Raw genomic sequence first — 27,336 nt, forward strand, 5'->3', positions numbered from 1 at the left:
CATTTTTCATTGTATATTCCAATATTTTTCCATATGCTTGAGGCATTATACCATTATCTAAGTTTGATGTGCAGCCTTATTCTTATATATATATGACGTAGATGCGTCATGCACACAGGCTTCAGAAGGAGGATGAAGATGGCCGAAAGAGGAGGTGCCAGCACCAGAGAACAGAGACACCCATATGGCCCAACTACACCGCAGCGACCGTTTAGGGTAAGTATTATAAAGTGATTTTTATGTTTTACACAGCGGCCTGGGCTCTTATATACATCATTCTAGCATGCTGTATATAAGAGTGCGGTGGTCGTGGCGGCAGCTTATAGGCCCCAAATCTGCTGACAGGTTCCCTTTAACAGTGTGTTGGCATTGGGACATGTCATTCTATACGGCACTCCCATGATGCGATCAAGGGTAGCGATGGGTTGCTATGACAGCTGAGGGTCTGTAAAAGACCACCTTGCCTGTCATTGTGAACTGCTTTTGAAGTCTGGCCTGTGCCTGTGACTATAAATGAGACTGTGATTTTTTACTATATGCAGCGCTACTGTGGTATTGCTGTATATAGCATAAGCACTCAGACAATCACAGATTCAAGTCCGCTAAAGGAACTAATAAATGCACCCATAAGTAAAAAAAAAATATGAAAAAACATAAGTTCAAATCACCCACCTTTTGCCCCATTAAAAATAAAGATAATAAAAAAAATTATATACAATGTGATATTAATGCATGCAGAAACTTCCAGATGTTTACTGAGTTTACTAAAATAGTAAACTCAGTAAACATCATAAACTGAAAAAAATTAAAAACACCAAAATTTGGGGGGTTTTGGTCACAGCAATACCGCAAAAAAAAGCTGTACAAAGCCATCAAAATGTCAGTTCTATACCACAATGGTATCATTGAAAACGCTGTCTCACCCCGCAAAAAATAAGCCCTCACGTAGCTCCATGCACCGAAAAATGAAATTGTTACTTGTAAAAAAAAATTCTCCACTAACATAATTTAAAAAATAGACAAGTTTAGTATTGCTGTAATCATACTAGTATCATAGTATCATAGTTTTTAAGGTTGAAGGGAGACTCTAAGTCCATCTAGTTCAACCCGTAGCCTAACATGTTGATCCAGAGGAAGGCAAAAAACCCCCAATGTGGCAAACAAGTTCCAATGGGGAAAAAATTTCCTTCCTGACTCCACATCCGGCAATCAGACTAGCTCCCTGGATCAATACCCCGTCATAAAATCTAATATACATAACTGGTAATATTACATTTTTCAAGAAAGGCATCCAGGCTCTGCTTAAATGTTAGTAGTGAATCACTCATTACAACATCATGCGGCAGAGAGTTCCATAGTGATGAGGAGAATGATATTGCGAGGTCACTTTAACAAAATAATTTGCGGCATAAATACAATTACTAACAATGTTTTTTTGCCGTTCGACTTGGACTTTTTTCCCCATTCTCCAGTACATTATATGGTGAAATGAATGGTGTTACTAACAAATAAACCTCAAAGAAGCCCTCATACGTCTATTTGGACAAAAAAATAAAAATGTTATGGCTCTTTGAAGACGGGATAGAAAAAAACGGAAAAGAAAAAAAAACCTGAAATTGGCTGCTCCAGAAGGAGTGAATTTTGCACAAGGCACAAAAGGATGTGGGAGATGAGACTACGTTATGAGTGTAGTGCGTACCAATAGTTAGGTACTCGCTCAACTCTAGCGGTGACACTTATTGCAGCTGTGACATCACCACTGAAGCTTCTCAACAGCAGGTAATAAAGCATTTTTACATGTCTGCATTAGTTTTAGTAACATATCTTCTATTCCAGTGATCTATAGGACATGATGGTTTTTATTGATATGTTATTATTTCTCCAGGATTATGATACACACATTGCTTTCACCTTGTATACCCCATGTACAGCAGTGCTCTTATTCTGCCACTAGATGTCACTACAGACTGTACAGTTCACCGGAAACGAAAGAATAACTCCAAGTATCCTACCTACATTTGAAATATCACTTTTCTGAAGATGCTACCACATATATGTCTGTCCAGTACATCTATGTCTGTCATGTCTAATTATCCAATGCGATCTATCTCTGGAAGCTTAAAAAGCAGTGTGGATTGAGAGTTCTCAGTGTGGCCATTGTGCCAAGCTGATGCGTGGGTCTGCTCCCGTTTACAGTGCACCAGTTGTCTCTGTTGAGGAAGTGTGTATACTGTGCAGAGGACGGGGTGTTGATGTAGCAGTGCGGAGGATGCGAGTGCTGATACAACAGTGCACAGCACGTGTGTCCTGATCTACTGTGCAGAGAGGCACTGGAGGCGTTCCTTCGGTAGCTCAGTTGGTAGAGCGGAGGACTGTAGTGGTGTATGCCGTCATCCTTAGGTCACTGGTTCGATTCCGGTCCGAAGGACTTTTTTTTTTTTTTCTTTTTATGTATGAATGGTTATTTAATGTATCTATATAATTTGTATAGATATTTATAGTTAAAGAGAATTTACCCAAAATTATTCCCTATTTTTACTTTATAGTTTAATTGTCACTGAGCTTTAATAATTACACAGATTATAGGTTTGTGATTTCTCTTTTTTTATAGGGACTAATCTGTATTCATGTTCTCATTACAAGAGGAGCTTGTCTGGTTCAGATGCTTGAGTTTAATTTTTTAAATACTAATATGTATTATTTTGAAATGAAGCAAAACAACAGGGAAATGTCATTCAGTTGTCCCCCGTGTGGCCAGCAGGGGTCGTCTATCCTGTAGGTGAGCTGGGGAGCCAGAAACGTATATTTCTACTGCAGTGTTGTAATAAGCTTCCTATTTATGATGTCTGGTTACTGACGACTCTCATATTGGTGAATGTCTGTTGTGCCTGTTTTGCTGAGTGATATAAACTAATTCCACGTGATTTCAGATCTGTGAAAATCTGAGCACTGAGGAATCTTAGGCACTGTACTTACAGGCAACCATAGTAACACTAGGCACTGTACTTACAGGCAACCATAGTAACACTAGGCACTGTACTTACAGGCAACCATAGTAACACTAGGCACTGTACTTACAGGTAACCATAGTAACACTAGGCACTGTACTTACAGGTAACCATAGTAACACTAGGCACTGTACTTACAGGCAACCATAGTAACACTAGGCACTGTACTTACAGGTAACCATAGTAACACTAGGCACTGTACTTACAGGCAACCATAGTAACACTAGGCACTGTACTTACAGGTAACCATAGTAACACTAGGCACTGTACTTACAGGTAACCATAGTAACACTAGGCACTATACTTACAGGCAACCATAGTAACACTAGGCACTGTACTTACAGGTAACCATAGTAACACTAGGCACTGTACTTACAGGTAACCATAGTAACACTAGGCACTGTACTTACAGGTAACCATAGTAACACTAGGCACTGTACTTACAGGTAACCATAGTAACACTAGGCACTGTACTTACAGGCAACCATAGTAACACTAGGCACTGTACTTACAGGTAACCATAGTAACACTAGGCACTGTACTTACAGGTAACCATAGTAACACTAGGCACTGTACTTACAGGTAACCATAGTAACACTAGGCACTGTACTTACAGGCAGCCATAGTAACACTAGGCACTGTACTTACAGGTAACCATAGTAACACTAGGCACTGTACTTACAGGCAACCATAGTAACACTAGGCACTGTACTTACAGGTAACCATAGTAACACTAGGCACTGTACTTACAGGTAACCATAGTAACACTAGGCACTATACTTACAGGCAACCATAGTAACACTAGGCACTGTACTTACAGGTAACCATAGTAACACTAGGCACTGTACTTACAGGTAACCATAGTAACACTAGGCACTGTACTTACAGGTAACCATAGTAACACTAGGCACTGTACTTACAGGTAACCATAGTAACACTAGGCACTATACTTACAGGCAACCATAGTAACACTAGGCACTGTACTTACAGGTAACCATAGTAACACTAGGCACTGTACTTACAGGTAACCATAGTAACACTAGGCACTATACTTACAGGCAACCATAGTAATACTAGGCACTGTACTTACAGGTAACCATAGTAACACTAGGCACTGTACTTACAGGCAACCATAGTAACACTAGGCACTGTACTTGCAGGCAACCATAGTAAGACTAGGCACTGTACTTACAGGTAACCATAGTAACACTAGGCACTGTACTTACAGGTAACCATAGTAACACTAGGCACTATACTTACAGGCAACCATAGTAACACTAGGCACTATACTTACAGGCAACCATAGTAATACTAGGCACTGTACTTACAGGTAACCATAGTAACACTAGGCACTATACTTACAGGTAACCATAGTAATACTAGGCACTGTACTTACAGGCAACCATAGTAACACTAGGCACTGTACTTACAGGTAACCATAGTAACACTAGGCACTGTACTTACAGGTAACCATAGTAACACTAGGCACTATACTTACAGGCAACCATAGTAACACTAGGCACTGTACTTACAGGTAACCATAGTAATACTAGGCACTGTACTTACAGGTAACCATAGTAACACTAGGCACTGTACTTACAGGTAACTATAGTAACACTAGGCACTGTACTTACAGGTAACCATAGTAACACTAGGCATAGTACTTACAGGTAACCATAGTAACACTAGGCACTGTACTTACAAATAACCTTAGTAACACTAGGCACTGTACTTACAGGTAACCATAGCAACACTAGGCACTGTATTTACAGGTAACCTTAGTAACAGTAGGCACTGCATTTATCTGACATGACCCCTTTGCACTAGCCCCTGGCTTCATTAACATATCATAAAGGATCTTTAGAAATTCTTTTTCTAAAGATATCTTTATGTTTGCTACTAGATGCTGGGACAGTTAGACAGGGATTAGCAATATGCACCCCGAACTGTAGGTTTACATAGTATGATAACCTCACTTTCTCCCAACACTGATGCCCACAATCACCCTTCCTTCCACAGCATGATGCCCCCACAATGGTATGTATGTAAGTGTCATCCTGGAAGAGCTGGATTAACTGTTTAAGCTGAATGGACTGCAAATACCATCTCATGCTACCAGTAGTGGCAAGGAAACAGAAAAAGCAAAACCAGAGAATAATAATTCTGTAAGTATACAGGAAAAAAATCTAAACAATCATGGTCAAAAGTGTTGGCACCCTTGAAATTCTTCCAGAAAATGAAGTATTTATCCTAGAAAATTATTGCAATTACAGTATACATGTTTAATTATACTCGTTTATTTCCTTTGTGTGTATTGGAATAACACAAAAAAACTGAGAAAAAAGGCAAAATGGATATAACTTAACACAAAAATTGTTGGCACCCTCAACTTAAGGGGGCTTTACACGCTATGATGTCGTTAATGTTTTATCGTCGGGGTCACGTCGTTAGTGACACACATCCGGCGGAATTAACGATATCGTAGCGTGTAACACTTTTGTGCGATCTAAAACGATCACAAAAGTGGCAAAAATCGTTTGCCGTGGAGAGGTCGTCCTAAAACCAAAAATCGTTTATTTCTAATTAGCGATGTTGTTCCTCGTTCCTGCGGCAGCACACATCGCTGTGTGTGACACCGCAGGAGCGACGAACATCTCCTTACCTGCCTCCGCCGGCTATGCGGAAGGAAGGAGGTGGGCGGGATGTTTACGTCCCGCTCATCTTCGCCCCTCCGCTTCTATTGGACGCCTGCCGTGTGACGTCACTGTGATGTCGCACGCCCCACCCCCTTACAAAAGAGACGGATCGCCAGCCAGAGCGACGTCGCAGGGCAGGTAAGCCGTGTGACGGGGAGTGCGATTTTGTGCGCGACGGGCAGCGATATGCCCGTGTCGCATAAACGATGGGGGCGGGTACGCACGCTTGCGATATCGGTACCGATCGTTACCGATATCGCTACCGTGTAAAGCCCCCTTTAGTATTTGGTTGCACACGCTTTGGAATAAATAACCGCAATTAATCACTTTCTATAACCATCAACATGTTTCTTAAAAGGGGCGGAACAATCGTGGTGGCAGGGTTTTCAGGGGGCCCAAAGACCTCAGCCAGTGATGTACCAGCAATGCTGGAATGTAACATTACCGCTATGGGGCCCATGAGTTAGGGGGCCCGGTGCCAGCGCTGGCATCAGGCCACCGTGTCGAAGATCGCACTTTCAATTGTATCGGCATCACAGATGCCGATACAATTGAAAGGATTGATGAGAGAGAGAGCAGAGTACTCCCTCTCTCATTATTTCCTGCTGTGTCTGCCGCACTTTGACATGTCAGCATAGCGGGACGTGCAGAGCGGCAGAACAGTGGACACACTGAGGAGAGTAGAGCAGCAGGGGAACAAGAAGAAGTGAGTATTTATGTATTTAATCATGGTGGCCAGAGGTCTATGGGGGTGCATTAAATGATATGGGGACTGTATACTATATGAGGAATATGGTGGATGTATAATACTATATGGGGGCTGCATAATTCTATATGGAGGAATATAAGTGCTACATACTACTATATGGTGGAATATGGGGGCTGCATACTACTAAATGGGGGCTTCTCGCAACAGCAATTTTAAGATCTTTCCACAGGTGTTCAATAGGATTTAGATCCAGACTCATTGCTGGCCATTTCAAAACTCTCCAGCGCTTTGTTTCCATCCATTTCTGGGTGCTTCTTGAAGTACGTTTGGGGTCATTGTCCTGCTGGAAAACCCATGACCTCAGATGCAAACCCAGTTTTCTCACACTGGTCACTATATGCAACCCAATATCATTTGGTAATCTTCAGATTTCATTATGCCTTGCAAACAGTCAAGGCGCTGAGGCAGGAAAATCACCCCAAAATATATTTGAACTTCCACCACATAGGCACCATGTTCTTTTCTTTGTAGGCCGCATTCTGTTTTCAGTAAATAGTAGAATTATGTGCTTTACCAATATTGTTATCTCAACAAGATGCTTTCCCAGAAGGATTTTGTCTTACTCGTATACATTTTGGCAAACTGTAGTCTATTCTATTTTTTTATGTCTCTGTGTCAGTAATGGGGTCCTTCTGGGTCTCCTGCCATAGAGTCTAATTTTATTCAAATGCCGACAGACAGTTTGCGCTGACACTGATGCACCCTGAGCCTGCAGGACAGCTTGAATTTATTTGGAACTTGATTGGGGGTGCTTATCCACCACCCAGACTATCCTGCGTTGCAACCTTTCATCTATTTTTCTCTGTCGTCCATGTCCAGGGAGATTGGATACAGCGCCATGGGTTGTAAACTTTTTGATTATGTTACACACTGTGGACAGAGCAACATCAAGATGTCTGGAATTGGACTTGTAACTTTGAGATGGCTGCTATTTTTACCAATTTTGGTTTTCAAGTCCTCTGTTCTTTTCTTCTCTTTCTGTTCTCCATATTTAGTGTGGCACACAAAGACACACAATGCAAAGAATGAGTAAACGTCTCCCCTTTTTATCTAGTTTCAGGTGTGATTTTAATATTGCCCACACCTGTTACATGCCACAGTTGAGTTTGAAGGAGCATCACATGCCTGAAACAAAGTTGTTTACGCATACTTTTGCAAAGGTGCCAACTATTTTGTCCCACCCATTTCTAAGGTTTTGTGTAAAATTATCTCCGATATGCCTTTTTTTTGTGTTGTTCCAATACACACAAAAGAAATAAACATGTGTATAACAAAACATATAATTGCAATACTTTTCTGGGAGAAATACCTCATTTTGTGCAACAATTTCTAGGGTGCCAATACTTTCGGCCATGACTGTATCTTTGTACAATGTTGGTCAGTAGATAGAAAACTAACATTTTAGAGTCCTCGGTGGTTGATATCTTTTAATGGCTAAGGCTGCAGTCAGACGGCTGTAGATTCTCTCATGAGTGAGAATCAGGCCGATCATGCTAATGACATTCGACTCAAATTCTGATCAGAGTTTAAGACAAGTGTAGTCCGATGTTTTTCACGCACCCATTGACATGAATGGGCAAGTGAGGTCCAACATACACTGCCACACGCAGCATGCTGCAATTTTTCTCATGCCAAATTGGCATGAGAAACAAAACGCTGGTCGGCACTTCCACCTGTGTAAGGGTACTTTCACACTTGCGTTGTTTGGCAGCCGTCGCAATCCGCCTCTCTGGGAAACAGCGCAATCCGTTAACGGATGTGCGCTGTTTCCATAGACTGGTATTGACGATGCATTGCGACGGATGGCCTTGCGTTGTATCCGCCGGTCGACACTGCGTTACATCCGCCGGGCGGAAAGAACGCAGCACGTAGCGTTTTTCTGTGCTTCCCAGAGCGTCAAAAATCCGCAATGTGCAGGATTCTATCGTCGTCCGTCGTTTTTATAATGGAAGCCTATTGTGGCGGAATCTGTCATTTGACGGATTCCTGTGACGGATCCGTCTTTTCACAACTGAGCATGCTCAGTTAAGTAAAGCGCTGAAAAAAAAGCTACAACGGATTGCGTTGTTTTGCAGGATCTGTCTCATCAGTTGTGCCACTATATGCAATGCATCCGTTACATCCGTCACACAACGCAATGCGATGGATGTCGCACAACGCAAGTGTGAAAGTACCCTAACATTGGTCCGAGGGCTAAAACATTGGATTCACAACTTACGCTTCCTAACTGGATGTATTAATATCCCTGTTTAATTGACTTGATTTTATACTGTGATGTGCCAATGTTCTCTTCATATGTTTTTTTTAGCAGTGTAGGAAGCTGTTGACTTCTGGTCAGGAGACCCGAGGCCGGTCCAAACATCCGTCCATGTGAAACTGGCAAAGTCTGTTTTGGTTAGAGATTAATTTTCCAGGAATACTTCTGACAAAACTATCACACTGTTTTATGTCTAGTGCAGAGTCTGAGGGGGCGGGGGGCATGCATTACACCCATATTGGCTAATCCCTGGGTTGTATACAGCCTGCATAGGCCATGCTATAGGCATAACACAATGTATCATTTTTGCCCTGTTTCCTAGTAAATGACACTGTTTAATAACAGTAAATTATGAAATAATTGCCTTCTGCTTACATCCCTGATTTCATTTTAGGCTTTGCATTAGTTTTGCAATCTGGTGATCATATTTTGTTTGCAGAAAACAGCATGTTTGCGAATTAATCAGCTCGTATAAACAGAGATGAGCGAATCTGTTCGTTAAAGGTTGCCAAATTTAAAATTCGGTGTGAGCCTTAAGCGGGCTTTGCACGCTGCGACATCGGTAACAATGTGTTACCAACGCTGCAGCGATAGTCCCCGCCCCTGTCGCAGGTGCGATATCTTGTGATTGCTGCCGTAGCGATAATGTTCGCTACGGCAGCTTCACATGCACTCACCTGCCCTGCGACGTCGCTCTGGCCGGCGACCCGCCTCCTTACTAAGGGGGCGGGTCGTGCGGCGTCACTAAGCGGCCGCCCAATAGAAGCGGAGGGGCGGAGATGAGCGGCCGTAACATCCCGCCCACCTCCTTCCTTCCGCATTGCCGGCGTCCGCAGGTAAGCTGTAGTTCGTTGTTCCCGCGGTGTCACACGTAGCAATGTGTGCTGCCTCGGGAACGACGAACAACCTGCGACCTCAACAATCAATGATTGTTTGAAAATGAACGACGTGTCAACGATGGACGATTTGGTGAGTATTTTCCATTGTTAACGGTCGCTCGTTGGTGTTACACAAGCAACGACGTCGCTAATGATGCCGGATGTGCGTCATGGAATACATGACCCCGGCGATATATCGTTAATACGTTGTTGCGTGTGACGGGGCCTTTAGGGTACATCAACTATGAGTGGTAAATCATGACGAGGTTGAGCAAACAACGGGTCATCCTATCTCAAGAGAAATGAGAACAATTTACGTTACTGGACAGTCTACTCCACTAGATTTCTTCGGCAGTGACACATAGATCCAACTTTAAAATCAGGTTGATAAACAGCAAGTGCTAGAGTACATGGCAAGTGCTGCATCAAGTGGCCTATCCTCCTCTTCCTGCACCTAAACATTACACACAGTTCATTTCATAGAGGTGTTACCCCAATAAAACTTGTTTCCACCTGCAGCACAAATGTCCAAACTCCAAACTGACCATGGCGAACCACACATAGGTGAGTCTGCAGAGCTGTTCACACATTGTATCCCAGGGGCATCAGAGGTCTGCTCCAAAGATTCCCAGACTCAAGAAGAGGAAAGCATTTGCACCAATGCCCAAAATCTTTGTGAGTAGGATCCTGGCCCAGACGAAGTAGGGTCCGAGCAGGATCTTTATTTTTATATAGAGCTAACATCCTGAGAGAAAAGAGAGAAATCTGCAAGCAGAAAAATGATGCCCACTGGTCCAAAAGTATGATAGTAACAATGGCAGGGACTAAAACTTAACTTTTAGTAGTTATCAATAAAATGACAATAAAATGACAATAAAGTGCAAATACAAAAATACAAATAAGGTGCCAGAAATACAAAAATGGAATAATCTCACCCGATTTTTCTCCACAGGCAAGGATACCAAGCATACACAAACAAGGCGGGCTGGAAACACCGGGGTAAAGTCTCAATTTGTCATGTACAAACAACCCTTGTCGTGCCCCATGTAAAGCTTCCGCCCAAACAAGGGCAGCACCCTAGTGAGCTGTCTGCCCCGCAACCATATAAAAAAGAAACGCCTTCCCAACGCGTTTCCCTCTCAATAGGGAGAGTTCATCAGGGGAGAGAGAAAAAGGGGGTCTGTATATCAACCTGCAATGGCAAGGATAGGTACAGATTGGACCAGATACTAGACCTGTATGTTAGGTCCAAAAAACCTGTGTGTGCAATGATAATCGATGGTACACTGGAAGTTGGCCCACCCACAACTCTATACCCATTGAGATAATTAATAATTAACTGCAAATGTCAACCAATAAACAAATGAATTACCTGTAATAGTCCCATGCCAGACGCTTCCATATGCACATAATGCCGTCAGTGCCATATGATTATCGCGTCTGAGATCATATCCGGTCGCAGATGCGTCTGATTTCCACGTTCCAAAGTGGAGCGCATATGGTCGCGATAATATGATTAAAGTCACATAATAGTGACGCAAGTGCGATCACGCTTGTGGAGACGTGACTTCCGCATTCCACAATGGGACGCAGAAGCGTCTCGCTAGACAAACACATGGCCAGGTCACATGATAAGACGGGCGCTATAGATACGCCCATTATTCCAGGGCAGTAAAACTCTGCCCAGATTCACATGGATTACTTAGTTTAGCAACATGACAGCGGCGATTCCACAAAGAATTAAAGTAGTACACAATATATGACGCATATGCGCTAAAGAAAAACAGCAGTTACAAAGTGACTACTAGAGAAATTATGATGTTTAGCAGAGGCACCAATAAGGCCCCTAAAAGATATAACCCATATGGGAACGCCATCCAAAACCTTAGATATGGGACCAACGGAATTAGAAAAAAGAGGCAATTCAAAAAGTATAGTCACAGCTATTAATAATAGCTGGTATGCTGAATGTAAAAAATAAACCTATAAGGTCACATGTACCCAAGGAATTAATAGAAGACATAGCAGATATTGAAGAGGATATACAGAAGTGGATTACATAAGACAACAAAAGAATTCAGACATTGTATCAGTAAACAATCTCAAACCGCATAAACGGGATTATAATCAATAATACATATCCTGTACAGGATTATTATACCTTGTGATAGGGAATTACTCCAATAATAGTTGGAGAAACCAGTCCAGCCAATAGAAAGACTGGGCTAAATAATATTAATCATGGTCAATAGGCTAAATTAATCACCACCAGTACAGAACTAACTGACCAGAAGGTCAGGATCTTACAAGAAGCAACCAAAACTAATCTGGTCATTAAGACCCTCAGGACGGCAAGTATTCAAACGGAACATCATCCTTGCCTCCTTTTGTAACAAAGTGCGATCTAGATTCCCACCCCTCGGAGATGCTTTGACTTTAAGGATACCCATAAAAGAAATGGCTTCCCTGTTGGAGCTGTGCTGCATATTCATGTGTCTTGCAATGGGGGTATCACGGTCATTTCTGATATCCCCCATATGCTCACCGACTCTGCTACGAAACTCACGTGTGGTTTTACCCACATATTGTATCCCACAATGACAGGTTGCTAAGTACACAATCCCCTTTGTCTTGCAATTGATGAACTCTCTGACAAAGAGAGACTCACCAGTAGATGTACTCGTAAACTTGTTAAATAAAAAACTATATTATTAAATTCTCCCATCCCTTATACCCTTTCTTATATTTGCTATATTTACTATATTTGGTTCCCCTCATAAATAGATAATTTCTTCCTTTTCTTTTATTCCATTACTGGAACTATTACTCATACATCCCATACTGTAATATAGGTTTTGTGGCAGTAGCAGTATTTCGCTAACAGAAGTACATAAAATAGCTCATTTTAATAGTATAAATATCACTAGTGTTTATGCCTATGCTAGCGCACTTATGCCAACCAGGACTTCTCACGGAATGCCATCCAGGGTCGTCACTTCCGTCTTTTATAACGGAAGTGACTTCCGGATATTCTAACTATAATCTTATTCTGATATTTAAAATCATCAATCTCTATCTATGTTAGGTCATAATTATATTTTACATGAACACTTATGTCTAATCGCTGGTCTTTGTGCGCTTCCACGCTTGTTCCTGCCTGCCAACCGGGCCGTTTACATATTGCCATCCAGCATTGTCACTTCCTGTGATCGTACCGGAAGTGACGTTACGCTGTCAGTACCTACACGCCCCTTACCTTATTAGGCGGCTTATTTAAATCCCAGACACTGGACAGATGGGATACAGGCACCACGGACCCGGACGGGCAGTTTCTTTAAAAAACCTAACGATCCTTATCATTTTCATGACATTGGTAAGTGCACTTATTTCTTTTCTTTGGTTTTGGATCTATACTATTTATGATGGGAACCTTTGATTAAATTTTAAGGGCATCTTCCCCCCCTTTTTTTGCACAGTACTCTGTTTCTATGACAGCCATTTATGTCCTATTTTTCCTTTATTTTATAGGATTTGTATTTGACAAATTGCAAAGCAAGAATCAGTTTTGTCCGTGATGCAGCCTTTTTCTTCCATAATTTTTTCTATATATGGCTATACATATGTATGTATTTACATATTTATATATATGGCCCAACACTCTGAGGTATTATCAGAGTCTATTTATTTTGAGATATAACATGTTATGAGCTTTATGCATGTATATTTATTTATGTTAATCGTCATATTGATATATATCTTTTTTCTGTCACAGTGTGATCTGATGAAGGTCATTAGACCGAAATATTAAAAAAAGTACGCACACAACTGTTTGTTCCAATAAAGAATTGTTTCAATAAAGGACTACTTCTAGTTTTCAAACTATATATGAGTGCTGGATTTTTGGATTTTTTTGATTGAGGGGTTGGACCCTATCCAGGCACCATTAACTTGGTTGGAGTGCCGCACTGCCACATTATTTTGTGATTTTCCTATAGTGCGGGCACCCACTTTTTGAGCATGACAAGTGAGGTTTTTTCTTACACTGCCAACGAGACAGCGGACATTGTGGGTCGCATCACGTTACAAAATGATTTTCTTCAGATTCCGGCACAGGAGCTTAAATCCCGAGATTACCAAAAGGAGTCTCGAAAGCTGCAGAATCTGGAGTTACACTGTGCAACAATTGCCGAATACATACGGGTGCAAAGAATACCAAGAGGATTACGGGTTGGTGTCCGACCGACCATCTTCAGCGACAATCAGGATTACTGCAACCGCTTTGAACATATTTTGAACAAATGTTCATTTGATTTAATGACCCTAACCTTGGATTACCTTAGTCAAGCAATTTCTTCCAAACGTGAAGAAATAGCAGCGATTGAACAGCAATTAATTTCAACCTCATCAGTGGAAGATTTTACGAAAATTAAAGAGGATACTATACGAGATTTATCAATACAAAAAACCGAAAGTCAGAGGGTTAAACGAGAGAAATTTTTGCGTGATACTGAAGATTACAAAAATAATAGAGTTTACAGATGGCGTGATACAACTGTCCGCAGGTTCCCAAGACGTTATCAATTTTCATCTAGCGACAACTCAGCCTCAGATTCAGAGTTTTCCTACACAAGAAGACCAAAACCGGCTTTTTTAGGTCAAAGAAATCGTCGAGGCCAAAGAGGAAACCCCGCCGGGGCGGGCAGTGTCGCCGATTCAACCAGGTCAATGATAATGACCAGGTCACAGGTACGGCGGACTCTATTGTAGTGAATATTTCATCCAAAAATCTTTCCTCTGACCAGGTAAATCTTCTACAAAGAGGTTTATCTTTTTGTCCATCTTATAGGTATGATAATTTTCAGTTACAAATGGACCTATTGAGATTTTATCGCAGCCTGCGCATTAAGGCGCATTTCTCATCTCCCCTGACTACAGGTTTGAGACCAATAGAACCTCCTAGCACAACTACTCCAATTAACATCAAGGAGTTAGGGCTTAAAGTTAAGAGCATGTTCATGCCACCTAAAAATAATCCTCCAGTTGAGACCTTTATAGGGCTATTAGAGAAGGATGTATCTTCCTTTTGTAAGGATGTATCCAATAAAATATTACACTGTCCCTCCAATTTTTCTGCTAAGGACAAATTAACATTAACATCACTTATGGAAGATAAAGAGATTATTATCAAACAAGCGGATAAGGGAGGGGCTCTGGTGGTTATGGACCGACTTGTATATTTACGGGAGATTCGGAGACATTTAGAGGACAGAGAGGTATATGGTGTATTATCCCATAATCCTACCAACAAAATACGTGACAAAATTAGAACTGTGTCCAGCCACTACCTACAGAAGGGGGTTATTGACCAAAAAACTTATGATTATTTACAAAAACAGAATCCCATGATACCGGTCTTTTATGTATTGCCCAAGATTCATAAAACCTTGATCAACCCACCTGGCAGGCCGATAGTGGCTGGCACGGATTCTATTTTGTCCCCCTTAGCTATACTTTTGGAGAGGATTATTACTCCCTTAACTAAAACTACACCATCCTTTATTTTGGACACGGGTCACTTTTTACGAGTTATTAGAGATTTGGGTAGTATTCCATCTCATGCTTTCCTAATAACTTGGGATGTAACGAGTTTATATACATCTATAATGCACCATAAAGGGATGACAGCTGTACATGATTTGTTGCTGAAAAATGATGTTTCTATCGAAGTACGAAATTGCTGTCTGGATCTTTTGCAAATAGTCTTAACTGAGAATTTTTTCTTATTCCAGGATACCTTTTATATTCAAAAACAGGGTACCGCGATGGGGTCCAACGTGGCACCCCCCTACGCTAACGCATTCATGTCTTATTTTGAAGAAAAATTTATATATACTCAAAAGGGTTATCAAGAGCACTGTATTTGTTGGAGAAGATTTATTGACGACGTGTTTTGCGTTTTGGGGGGGCTCGTTGGACTCCATCATGGAATTCCATCAACATATAAATGGAATTTGGCCAGAGCTTCAGTTTGTTATTCATTATGACTTGTTCAAGATTGATTTTCTTGATACCACTGTTACTAAAGGGAGCGACGGCAGGTTACAGACAGACTTATTTGTAAAATCCACGGACAGGAATAATTTGTTGTTATATAACAGCTGCCATCCCAAAGCCACCAGAGACTCTATCCCAAAATCACAATTTCTCAGGGTTCATAGGATAGTTAGCCAGGAGGATGTCAAAAAGACTCGATTACAGGAAATGAGATCCAAATTTGAGGCTAGAGGTTATCCAAGGGAAGTTTTGAATACTGATATTATTAATAACATCACAACTCCACATAAGACCAAAAGGAATCGCTTGGCATTTGTACATACCTATCATCCTTTTGCGTATAAGATCCACAAATTCATAAGAAGTCATTGGGAAATTTTACGAAAAGGATATCCAGACATAGAGGAATTTAAAGTACCATTTCTCCCATGTTTTAGACGTCCCTCGAATCTGGGTAATAAATTGGTAAGGGCCGATGTGGGCACCAGTTTAACGGGTCCTATTCAGACACATTTTTTAACACCAAGACGTGGCACCTTCCCGTGTTTAAATTGCCCTCAATGTAACAATGTATTGAAGGGAGATAAGGTTTCACATCCCTACAGTGGCCGGGGTTATCCAATAAAAGGTTTTTTTACCTGTGACACCTCATTTGTTGTTTACGTTATTAAGTGTCCTTGTGGCCTGCTATATGTGGGAGAAACGACAGTCAGTAAAATATCGTATATCTCAACATAAGTCAACAATAAGGTGTGAGAGATTGACATTACCACTCCCATTACATTTCCATAAACAGGGCCACAGTGTAAGCCAGCTCAAGTTTCAAGTTCTAGAACAGGTTTCCTTACACAGAAGGGGAGGTGACAGGGTTAAGATTCTAAAACAAAGGGAGGCATATTGGATCTTTACGCTTCAGACACTAGAACCGAAAGGTCTTAATCGGGATTTTGACACTTCTAGTTTTTTATAGTTAATTCATACTTATTTTATATTCATTTTCTCTATTTCGCCCCTTTTTTTAGCAGAGAAGCTGAATGTGGTCTGGAAGATGGTCCAATTGGTTAGGTATTCCTTTACCTCTCTCCTGTTTCCCTTGTTCCTATTCCCTCCACACTTATAGTTTCTTTTCTTTCTACTCTTTTCTTTCTCTCTTTCTCTCTTTTCTTTTTTCTTTCTTTTTCTTTCTCTTTCTTTTTCTTTTCTTTCTTCTTCTTTTTCTTTTCTTTCATTTTTCCTCCTTTCTCACTCTCCTTTAGTTTCCTTTCTTCTTTTTATCTCAGTGTGTTTTCCCAATTTTCGTCTTATTAAAGAGCACCATCCCCGTTTCCTCATTTCCCTTCCCTTTTATCCCTATATTATTAAATTCTCCCATCCCTTATACCCTTTCTTATATTTGCTATATTTACTATATTTGGTTCCCCTCATAAATAGATAATTTCTTCCTTTTCTTTTATTCCATTACTGGAACTATTACTCATACATCCCATACTGTAATATAGGTTTTGTGGCAGTAGCAGTATTTCGCTAACAGAAGTACATAAAATAGCTCATTTTAATAGTATAAATATCACTAGTGTTTATGCCTATGCTAGCGCACTTATGCCAACCAGGACTTCTCACGGAATGCCATCCAGGGTCGTCACTTCCGTCTTTTATAACGGAAGTGACTTCCGGATATTCTAACTATAATCTTATTCTGATATTTAAAATCATCAATCTCTATCTATGTTAGGTCATAATTATATTTTACATGAACACTTATGTCTAATCGCTGGTCTTTGTGCGCTTCCACGCTTGTTCCTGCCTGCCAACCGGGCCGTTTACATATTGCCATCCAGCATTGTCACTTCCTGTGATCGTACCGGAAGTGACGTTACGCTGTCAGTACCTACACGCCCCTTACCTTATTAGGCGGCTTATTTAAATCCCAGACACTGGACAGATGGGATACAGGCACCACGGACCCGGACGGGCAGTTTCTTTAAAAAACCTAACGATCCTTATCATTTTCATGACATTGGTAAGTGCACTTATTTCTTTTCTTTGGTTTTGGATCTATACTATTTATGATGGGAACCTTTGATTAAATTTTAAGGGCATCTTCCCCCCCTTTTTTTGCACAGTACTCTGTTTCTATGACAGCCATTTATGTCCTATTTTTCCTTTATTTTATAGGATTTGTATTTGACAAATTGCAAAGCAAGAATCAGTTTTGTCCGTGATGCAGCCTTTTTCTTCCATAATTTTTTCTATATATGGCTATACATATGTATGTATTTACATATTTATATATATGGCCCAACACTCTGAGGTATTATCAGAGTCTATTTATTTTGAGATATAACATGTTATGAGCTTTATGCATGTATATTTATTTATGTTAATCGTCATATTGATATATATCTTTTTTCTGTCACAGTGTGATCTGATGAAGGTCATTAGACCGAAATATTAAAAAAAGTACGCACACAACTGTTTGTTCCAATAAAGAATTGTTTCAATAAAGGACTACTTCTAGTTTTCAAACTATATATGAGTGCTGGATTTTTGGATTTTTTTGATTGAGGGGTTGGACCCTATCCAGGCACCATTAACTTGGTTGGAGTGCCGCACTGCCACATTATTTTGTGATTTTCCTATAGTGCGGGCACCCACTTTTTGAGCATGACAAGTGAGGTTTTTTCTTACACTGCCAACGAGACAGCGGACATTGTGGGTCGCATCACGTTACAAAATGATTTTCTTCAGATTCCGGCACAGGAGCTTAAATCCCGAGATTACCAAAAGGAGTCTCGAAAGCTGCAGAATCTGGAGTTACACTGTGCAACAATTGCCGAATACATACGGGTGCAAAGAATACCAAGAGGATTACGGGTTGGTGTCCGACCGACCATCTTCAGCGACAATCAGGATTACTGTAACCGCTTTGAACATATTTTGAACAAATGTTCATTTGATTTAATGACCCTAACCTTGGATTACCTTAGTCAAGCAATTTCTTCCAAACGTGAAGAAATAGCAGCGATTGAACAGCAATTAATTTCAACCTCATCAGTGGAAGATTTTACGAAAATTAAAGAGGATACTATACGAGATTTATCAATACAAAAAACCGAAAGTCAGAGGGTTAAACGAGAGAAATTTTTGCGTGATACTGAAGATTACAAAAATAATAGAGTTTACAGATGGCGTGATACAACTGTCCGCAGGTTCCCAAGACGTTATCAATTTTCATCTAGCGACAACTCAGCCTCAGATTCAGAGTTTTCCTACACAAGAAGACCAAAACCGGCTTTTTTAGGTCAAAGAAATCGTCGAGGCCAAAGAGGAAACCCCGCCGGGGGGGGCAGTGTCGCCGATTCAACCAGGTCAATGATAATGACCAGGTCACAGGTACGGCGGACTCTATTGTAGTGAATATTTCATCCAAAAATCTTTCCTCTGACCAGGTAAATCTTCTACAAAGAGGTTTATCTTTTTGTCCATCTTATAGGTATGATAATTTTCAGTTACAAATGGACCTATTGAGATTTTATCGCAGCCTGCGCATTAAGGCGCATTTCTCATCTCCCCTGACTACAGGTTTGAGACCAATAGAACCTCCTAGCACAACTACTCCAATTAACATCAAGGAGTTAGGGCTTAAAGTTAAGAGCATGTTCATGCCACCTAAAAATAATCCTCCAGTTGAGACCTTTATAGGGCTATTAGAGAAGGATGTATCTTCCTTTTGTAAGGATGTATCCAATAAAATATTACACTGTCCCTCCAATTTTTCTGCTAAGGACAAATTAACATTAACATCACTTATGGAAGATAAAGAGATTATTATCAAACAAGCGGATAAGGGAGGGGCTCTGGTGGTTATGGACCGACTTGTATATTTACGGGAGATTCGGAGACATTTAGAGGACAGAGAGGTATATGGTGTATTATCCCATAATCCTACCAACAAAATACGTGACAAAATTAGAACTGTGTCCAGCCACTACCTACAGAAGGGGGTTATTGACCAAAAAACTTATGATTATTTACAAAAACAGAATCCCATGATACCGGTCTTTTATGTATTGCCCAAGATTCATAAAACCTTGATCAACCCACCTGGCAGGCCGATAGTGGCTGGCACGGATTCTATTTTGTCCCCCTTAGCTATACTTTTGGAGAGGATTATTACTCCCTTAACTAAAACTACACCATCCTTTATTTTGGACACGGGTCACTTTTTACGAGTTATTAGAGATTTGGGTAGTATTCCATCTCATGCTTTCCTAATAACTTGGGATGTAACGAGTTTATATACATCTATAATGCACCATAAAGGGATGACAGCTGTACATGATTTGTTGCTGAAAAATGATGTTTCTATCGAAGTACGAAATTGCTGTCTGGATCTTTTGCAAATAGTCTTAACTGAGAATTTTTTCTTATTCCAGGATACCTTTTATATTCAAAAACAGGGTACCGCGATGGGGTCCAACGTGGCACCCCCCTACGCTAACGCATTCATGTCTTATTTTGAAGAAAAATTTATATATACTCAAAAGGGTTATCAAGAGCACTGTATTTGTTGGAGAAGATTTATTGACGACGTGTTTTGCGTTTTGGGGGGGCTCGTTGGACTCCATCATGGAATTCCATCAACATATAAATGGAATTTGGCCAGAGCTTCAGTTTGTTATTCATTATGACTTGTTCAAGATTGATTTTCTTGATACCACTGTTACTAAAGGGAGCGACGGCAGGTTACAGACAGACTTATTTGTAAAATCCACGGACAGGAATAATTTGTTGTTATATAACAGCTGCCATCCCAAAGCCACCAGAGACTCTATCCCAAAATCACAATTTCTCAGGGTTCATAGGATAGTTAGCCAGGAGGATGTCAAAAAGACTCGATTACAGGAAATGAGATCCAAATTTGAGGCTAGAGGTTATCCAAGGGAAGTTTTGAATACTGATATTATTAATAACATCACAACTCCACATAAGACCAAAAGGAATCGCTTGGCATTTGTACATACCTATCATCCTTTTGCGTATAAGATCCACAAATTCATAAGAAGTCATTGGGAAATTTTACGAAAAGGATATCCAGACATAGAGGAATTTAAAGTACCATTTCTCCCATGTTTTAGACGTCCCTCGAATCTGGGTAATAAATTGGTAAGGGCCGATGTGGGCACCAGTTTAACGGGTCCTATTCAGACACATTTTTTAACACCAAGACGTGGCACCTTCCCGTGTTTAAATTGCCCTCAATGTAACAATGTATTGAAGGGAGATAAGGTTTCACATCCCTACAGTGGCCGGGGTTATCCAATAAAAGGTTTTTTTTACCTGTGACACCTCATTTGTTGTTTACGTTATTAAGTGTCCTTGTGGCCTGCTATATGTGGGAGAAACGACACAGTCAGTAAAATATCGTATATCTCAACATAAGTCAACAATAAGGTGTGAGAGATTGACATTACCACTCCCATTACATTTCCATAAACAGGGCCACAGTGTAAGCCAGCTCAAGTTTCAAGTTCTAGAACAGGTTTCCTTACACAGAAGGGGAGGTGACAGGGTTAAGATTCTAAAACAAAGGGAGGCATATTGGATCTTTACGCTTCAGACACTAGAACCGAAAGGTCTTAATCGGGATTTTGACACTTCTAGTTTTTTATAGTTAATTCATACTTATTTTATATTCATTTTCTCTATTTCCCCCCTTTTTTTAGCAGAGAAGCTGAATGTGGTCTGGAAGATGGTCCAATTGGTTAGGTATTCCTTTACCTCTCTCCTGTTTCCCTTGTTCCTATTCCCTCCACACTTATAGTTTCTTTTCTTTCTACTCTTTTCTTTCTCTCTTTCTCTCTTTTCTTTTTTCTTTCTTTTTCTTTCTCTTTCTTTTTCTTTTCTTTCTTCTTCTTTTTCTTTTCTTTCATTTTTCCTCCTTTCTCACTCTCCTTTAGTTTCCTTTCTTCTTTTTATCTCAGTGTGTTTTCCCAATTTTCGTCTTATTAAAGAGCACCATCCCCGTTTCCTCATTTCCCTTCCCTTTTATCCCTATATTATTAAATTCTCCCATCCCTTATACCCTTTCTTATATTTGCTATATTTACTATATTTGGTTCCCCTCATAAATAGATAATTTCTTCCTTTTCTTTTATTCCATTACTGGAACTATTACTCATACATCCCATATTGTAATATAGGTTTTGTGGCAGTAGCAGTATTTCGCTAACAGAAGTACATAAAATAGCTCATTTTAATAGTATAAATATCACTAGTGTTTATGCCTATGCTAGCGCACTTATGCCAACCAGGACTTCTCACGGAATGCCATCCAGGGTCGTCACTTCCGTCTTTTATAACGGAAGTGACTTCCGGATATTCTAACTATAATCTTATTCTGATATTTAAAATCATCAATCTCTATCTATGTTAGGTCATAATTATATTTTACATGAACACTTATGTCTAATCGCTGGTCTTTGTGTGCTTCCACGCTTGTTCCTGCCTGCCAACCGGGCCGTTTACATATTGCCATCCAGCATTGTCACTTCCTGTGATCGTACCGGAAGTGACGTTACGCTGTCAGTACCTACACGCCCCTTACCTTATTAGGCGGCTTATTTAAATCCCAGACACTGGACAGATGGGATACAGGCACCACGGACCCGGACGGGCAGTTTCTTTAAAAAACCTAACGATCCTTATCATTTTCATGACATTGGTAAGTGCACTTATTTCTTTTCTTTGGTTTTGGATCTATACTATTTATGATGGGAACCTTTGATTAAATTTTAAGGGCATCTTCCCCCCCTTTTTTTGCACAGTACTCTGTTTCTATGACAGCCATTTATGTCCTATTTTTCCTTTATTTTATAGGATTTGTATTTGACAAATTGCAAAGCAAGAATCAGTTTTGTCCGTGATGCAGCCTTTTTCTTCCATAATTTTTTCTATATATGGCTATACATATGTATGTATTTACATATTTATATATATGGCCCAACACTCTGAGGTATTATCAGAGTCTATTTATTTTGAGATATAACATGTTATGAGCTTTATGCATGTATATTTATTTATGTTAATCGTCATATTGATATATATCTTTTTTCTGTCACAGTGTGATCTGATGAAGGTCATTAGACCGAAATATTAAAAAAAGTACGCACACAACTGTTTGTTCCAATAAAGAATTGTTTCAATAAAGGACTACTTCTAGTTTTCAAACTATATATGAGTGCTGGATTTTTGGATTTTTTTTTTCTCGTAAACTTGTTGCCAGTGCTGATATATGTACATGCAACACACGAGCCACATCTAAAACAACCAGAGGGTTTTTTAGGAATCCATGTACCACCACCTGTCGGTGCCACAAAATGACTATGTGTCAGACGGTCTCCCAAGGAATGGTTTTTACAATAAGTAATGGTAGGCTGTGGCCTAAGACACTTCATCAAATCAGTGTCCATTCTGAGGATACCCCAGTGTTGCTCCAGTATATTTCTGACCATAGGGGCTCCCTTGGTATAGGTTTTAATAAGCCTTACAAGCCCTTCATCCTGATTTGATTTAGGTTGCGGCAACAGAAGCTTGTTCCGATCCAGCTCTAAAGAGTATTTGAAGGCTTTCCTTAAGACATGATCTGGGTAGCCCTTCTCAAGAAACCGATTCCTCAAGTCATTTGCCTTTTCCACAAACTCCCTCCGATCCGAACAATTCCTTCTCAGGCGTAAGTATTGTTCTTTGGGGATACCACGCCTGAGAGGCAAAGGATGATGACTGTCCCACCTCAGGAGTGAGTTTGTGGAAGTTGGCTTTCTATAGATGGTGGTTCTGAGTTTCCCTTCTGGATCAATAGAAACAAGCAAGTCCATATGGGGGATATCAGAAATGACCGTGATACCCCCATTGCTAGACACATGAATATGCAGCACAGCTCCAACAGGGAAGCCATTTCTTTTATGGGTATCCTTAAAGTCAAAGCATCTCCGAGGGGTGGGAATCTAGATCGCACTTTGTTACAAAAGGAGGCAAGGATGATGTTCCGTTTGAATACTTGCCGTCCTGAGGGTCTTAATGACCAGATTAGTTTTGGTTGCTTCTTGTAAGATCCTGACCTTCTGGTCAGTTGGTTGGTTCTTGTCCTGGTGGTGATTAATCTAGCCTATTGACCATGATTAATTTTATTTAGCCCAGTCTTTCTATCGGCCGGACTCTTATCTATGGGCATTACTTCCGGCAAGAGGGGAATATCGTGTGTATAGGTTTCTTCAATTATTATTGGAGTAATTCCCTATCACAAGGTGTAATAATCCTGTACAGGATATGTATTATTGATTATAATCCCGTTTATGCGGCTTGAGATTGTTTACTGATACAATGTCTGAATTCTTTTGGTGTCTTCTTATGTAATCCACTTCTGTATATCCTCTTCAATATCTGCTATGTCTTCTATTAATTCCTTGGGTACATGTGACCTTATAGGTTTATTTTTTACATTCAGCATACCAGCTATTATTAATAGCTGTGACTATACTTATTGAATTGCCTCTTTTTTCTAACTCCGTTGGTCCCATATCTAAGGTTTTGAATGGCGTTCCCATATGGGTTATATCTTTTAGGGGCCTTATTGGTGCCTCTGCTAAACATCATAATTTATCTAGTAGTCACTTTGTAACTTCTGGTTTTCTTTAGCGCGTATGCGTCATATATTGTGCACTACTTTAATTCTTTGTGGAATCGCCGCTGTCATGGTGCTAAACTAAGTAATCCATGTGAATCTGGGCGGTGTTTTACTGCCCTGGAATAATGGGCGTATCTATAGCGGTCGTCTTATCATGTGACCTGGCCATGTGTTTGTCTAGCGTGATGCTTCTGCGTCCCATTGTGGAACGCGGAAGTCACGTCTCCACAAGCATGATCGCACTTGCGTCACTATTATGTAACTTTAATCATATTATCGTGACCATATGCTCTCCACTTTGGAACGTGGAAATCAGACACATCTGCGACCCGATATGATCTCAGACGCGATAATCATATGGCACTGACGGCATTATGTGCATATGGAAGCGTCTGGCATGGGACTATTACAGGTAATTAATTTGTTTATTGGTTGACATTTGCAGTTAATGATTAATTTTCTCAATGGGTATATAGTTGTGGGTGGGCCAACTTCCAGTGTACCACCGTTTATCATTACACACACAGGTTTTTTGGACCTAACATACAGGTCTAGTACCTGGTCTAATCTGTACCTATCCTTGCCATTGCAGGTTGATATACGGACCCCCTTTTTCTCTCTCCCCTGATGAACTCTCCCTATTGAGAGGGAAATGCGTTGGGAGGGCGGTTCTTTTTGATATGGTTGAGGGGCAGACAGCTCACTAGGGTGCTGCCCTTGTTAGGGCGGAAGCTTTACATGGGGCACGACAAGGGTTGTTTGTACATGACAAATTGAGACTTTACCCCGGTGTTTCCAGCCCGCCTTGTTTGTGTATGCTTGGTATCCTTGCCTGTGGAGAAAAATCGGGTGAGATTATTCCATTTTTGTATTTCTGGCACCTTATTTGTATTTTTGCACTTTATTGTCATTTTATTGTCATTTTATTGATAACTAGTAAAAGTTAAGTTTTAGTCCCTGCTATTGTCGCTAACATCACGACCCTCATCAACTGATGTTAACCCCCAGGTGTGGAGGCGATGATGATGAGACTCAGATACCTGAGGCGCAAGCATGCTGTTATGTGATGTCATGTCCAGAAAAGGAGGAGTGCGACAACATAGAGCCTGATGATGAAGTTGTAGATCCCCCTTTGTGTGAACCCAGAGGCACACAGCTGTGTAGCTCAGCAGATGAGGAGGAGGAGGGGAGGAGGAAGACAAGTGGATTACATTATCGATTTCCACACAAACACCTAGTGATGCAACCATGAGAAGCACTGCATCCTCAGCTGCAACTCTAGCTGTGTCCAGCAGTGGTCGTGGGTCTGCAGTTTGCAGGAAGGATTGGCTATCCTGGGCCTTTTTTTGAGACCACAAAGGATAACTCAACTTTCGTTATCTGCCAACGTTGTAAACAACAACTCAGTAGAGGCAAAAATTCAAAGAATTTGACTACATGCATGAATCGGCATATGTGCAACCAACAGGTATTACTGTGGGAATCGTACTGCACTAAAATATGGACTACCGGGTGTGACGACATAGACTCTGTTAGTGCCTAGCATGGGTTACATTTCTTGGAGTTCAGCCAGACATGAGGATAGTTTGTTTATGGATCAGGGATAAGCCCCTCATTGTTTTTACAAGACTCTTAGGAGTCTAGTGTTACAGTTCTTTTTGACTCATGTAATTGCCTTGGCCAGTGAAAGTCAGATACCCAGACAAATCAATTATGCGAAACTCCCATTGTATTGCGATGTAACTTAGGGGTGCTTCACACACAGCGAGCTCACTGCCGAGATCGCTGCTGAGTCACGCTTTTTGTGACGCAGCAGTGACCTCATTAGCGATCTCGCTGTGTGTGACACTGAGCAGCGATCTGGCCCCTGCTGCGAGATCGCTGCTCGTTACACACAGCCCTGGTTCGTTTTCTTCAAAGCCGCTCTCCTGCTGTGACACACAGATCGCTGTGTGTGACAGCAAGAGAGCGACAAATGAAGCGAGCAGGGAGCAGGAGCCGGCGTCTGACAGCTGAGGTAAGCTGTATCCAAGATAAACATCGGGTAACCAAGGGGGTTACCCGATATTTACCTTAGTTACCAGCCTCCGCAGCTCTCACGCTGCCTGTGCTGCCGGCTCCGGCTCTCTGCACATGTAGCTGCTGTACACATCGGGTTAATTAACCCGATGTGTACAGCAGCTAGGAGAGCAAGGAGCCAGCGCTAAGCAGTGTGCGCGGCTCCCTGCTCTCTGCACATGTAGCTGCATTACACATCGGGTTAATTAACCCGATGTGTACAGCAGCTAGGAGAGCAAGGAGCCAGCGCTCAGTGTGCGCGGCTCCCTGCTCCCTGCTCACACTGGTAACTAATGTAAACATCGGGTAACCATACCCGATGTTTACCTTAGTTACCAGTCTCCGCAGCTTCCAGACGGCGGCTCCGTGCAAGCGCAGCGTCGCTTGCACGTCGCTGCTGGCTGGGGGCTGTTCACTGGTCGCTGGTGAGATCTGCCTGTTTGACAGCTCACCAGCGACCATGTAGCGATGCAGCAGCGATCCTGACCAGGTCAGATCGCTGGTCGGATCGCTGCTGCATCGCTAAGTGTGAAGGTACCCTTAGTTGTCTCTCCATCGTGTCTACCAGAGATCACTACTACTAGGGATATTTTGTATACGGCTTGAAATCTAGCCAATAAGACCCAGTCTTATCCAACAATCATGAAGACCCCAATGGTCTGAATGGAGAGCTCAGGGTTATAAGAAGGAGGACTGTCCATTGTCCGGGTAGACTCTTGCTAAATGCTACCAAACTAGGACCTGCGGATCCTATTGGCAAGACATAACTGAACCTGGATTATAATACTACATGGACTTCAGCATCGAATGCAAGGATTCAGCTGAGCTATCAAAGACTACCTAAGGAAGGAATCCAGCTTGGGACAATCCAGTCACCTGACTACAGGTTTTGCGGTCCTCAGCCAGCTTCCTAAATCTCGCGTTATTCCA

General features: G+C 41.1%; 1 non-coding gene across 1 annotated transcript; it reads left to right on the plus strand.

Moving 5' to 3' along the window:
* Positions 1-2,341: 2,341 nt before the first annotated feature.
* Positions 2,342-2,428, plus strand: TRNAY-GUA (transfer RNA tyrosine (anticodon GUA)). The gene is given in 2 exon segments: positions 2,342-2,378; positions 2,393-2,428. It is a non-coding gene; the product is annotated as a tRNA-Tyr (tRNA).
* Positions 2,429-27,336: the final 24,908 nt, after the last annotated feature.

The sequence above is a fragment of the Anomaloglossus baeobatrachus genome, chromosome 1, assembly GCF_048569485.1.
Source record: "Anomaloglossus baeobatrachus isolate aAnoBae1 chromosome 1, aAnoBae1.hap1, whole genome shotgun sequence".
Lineage (NCBI taxonomy): Eukaryota > Metazoa > Chordata > Amphibia > Anura > Aromobatidae > Anomaloglossus > Anomaloglossus baeobatrachus.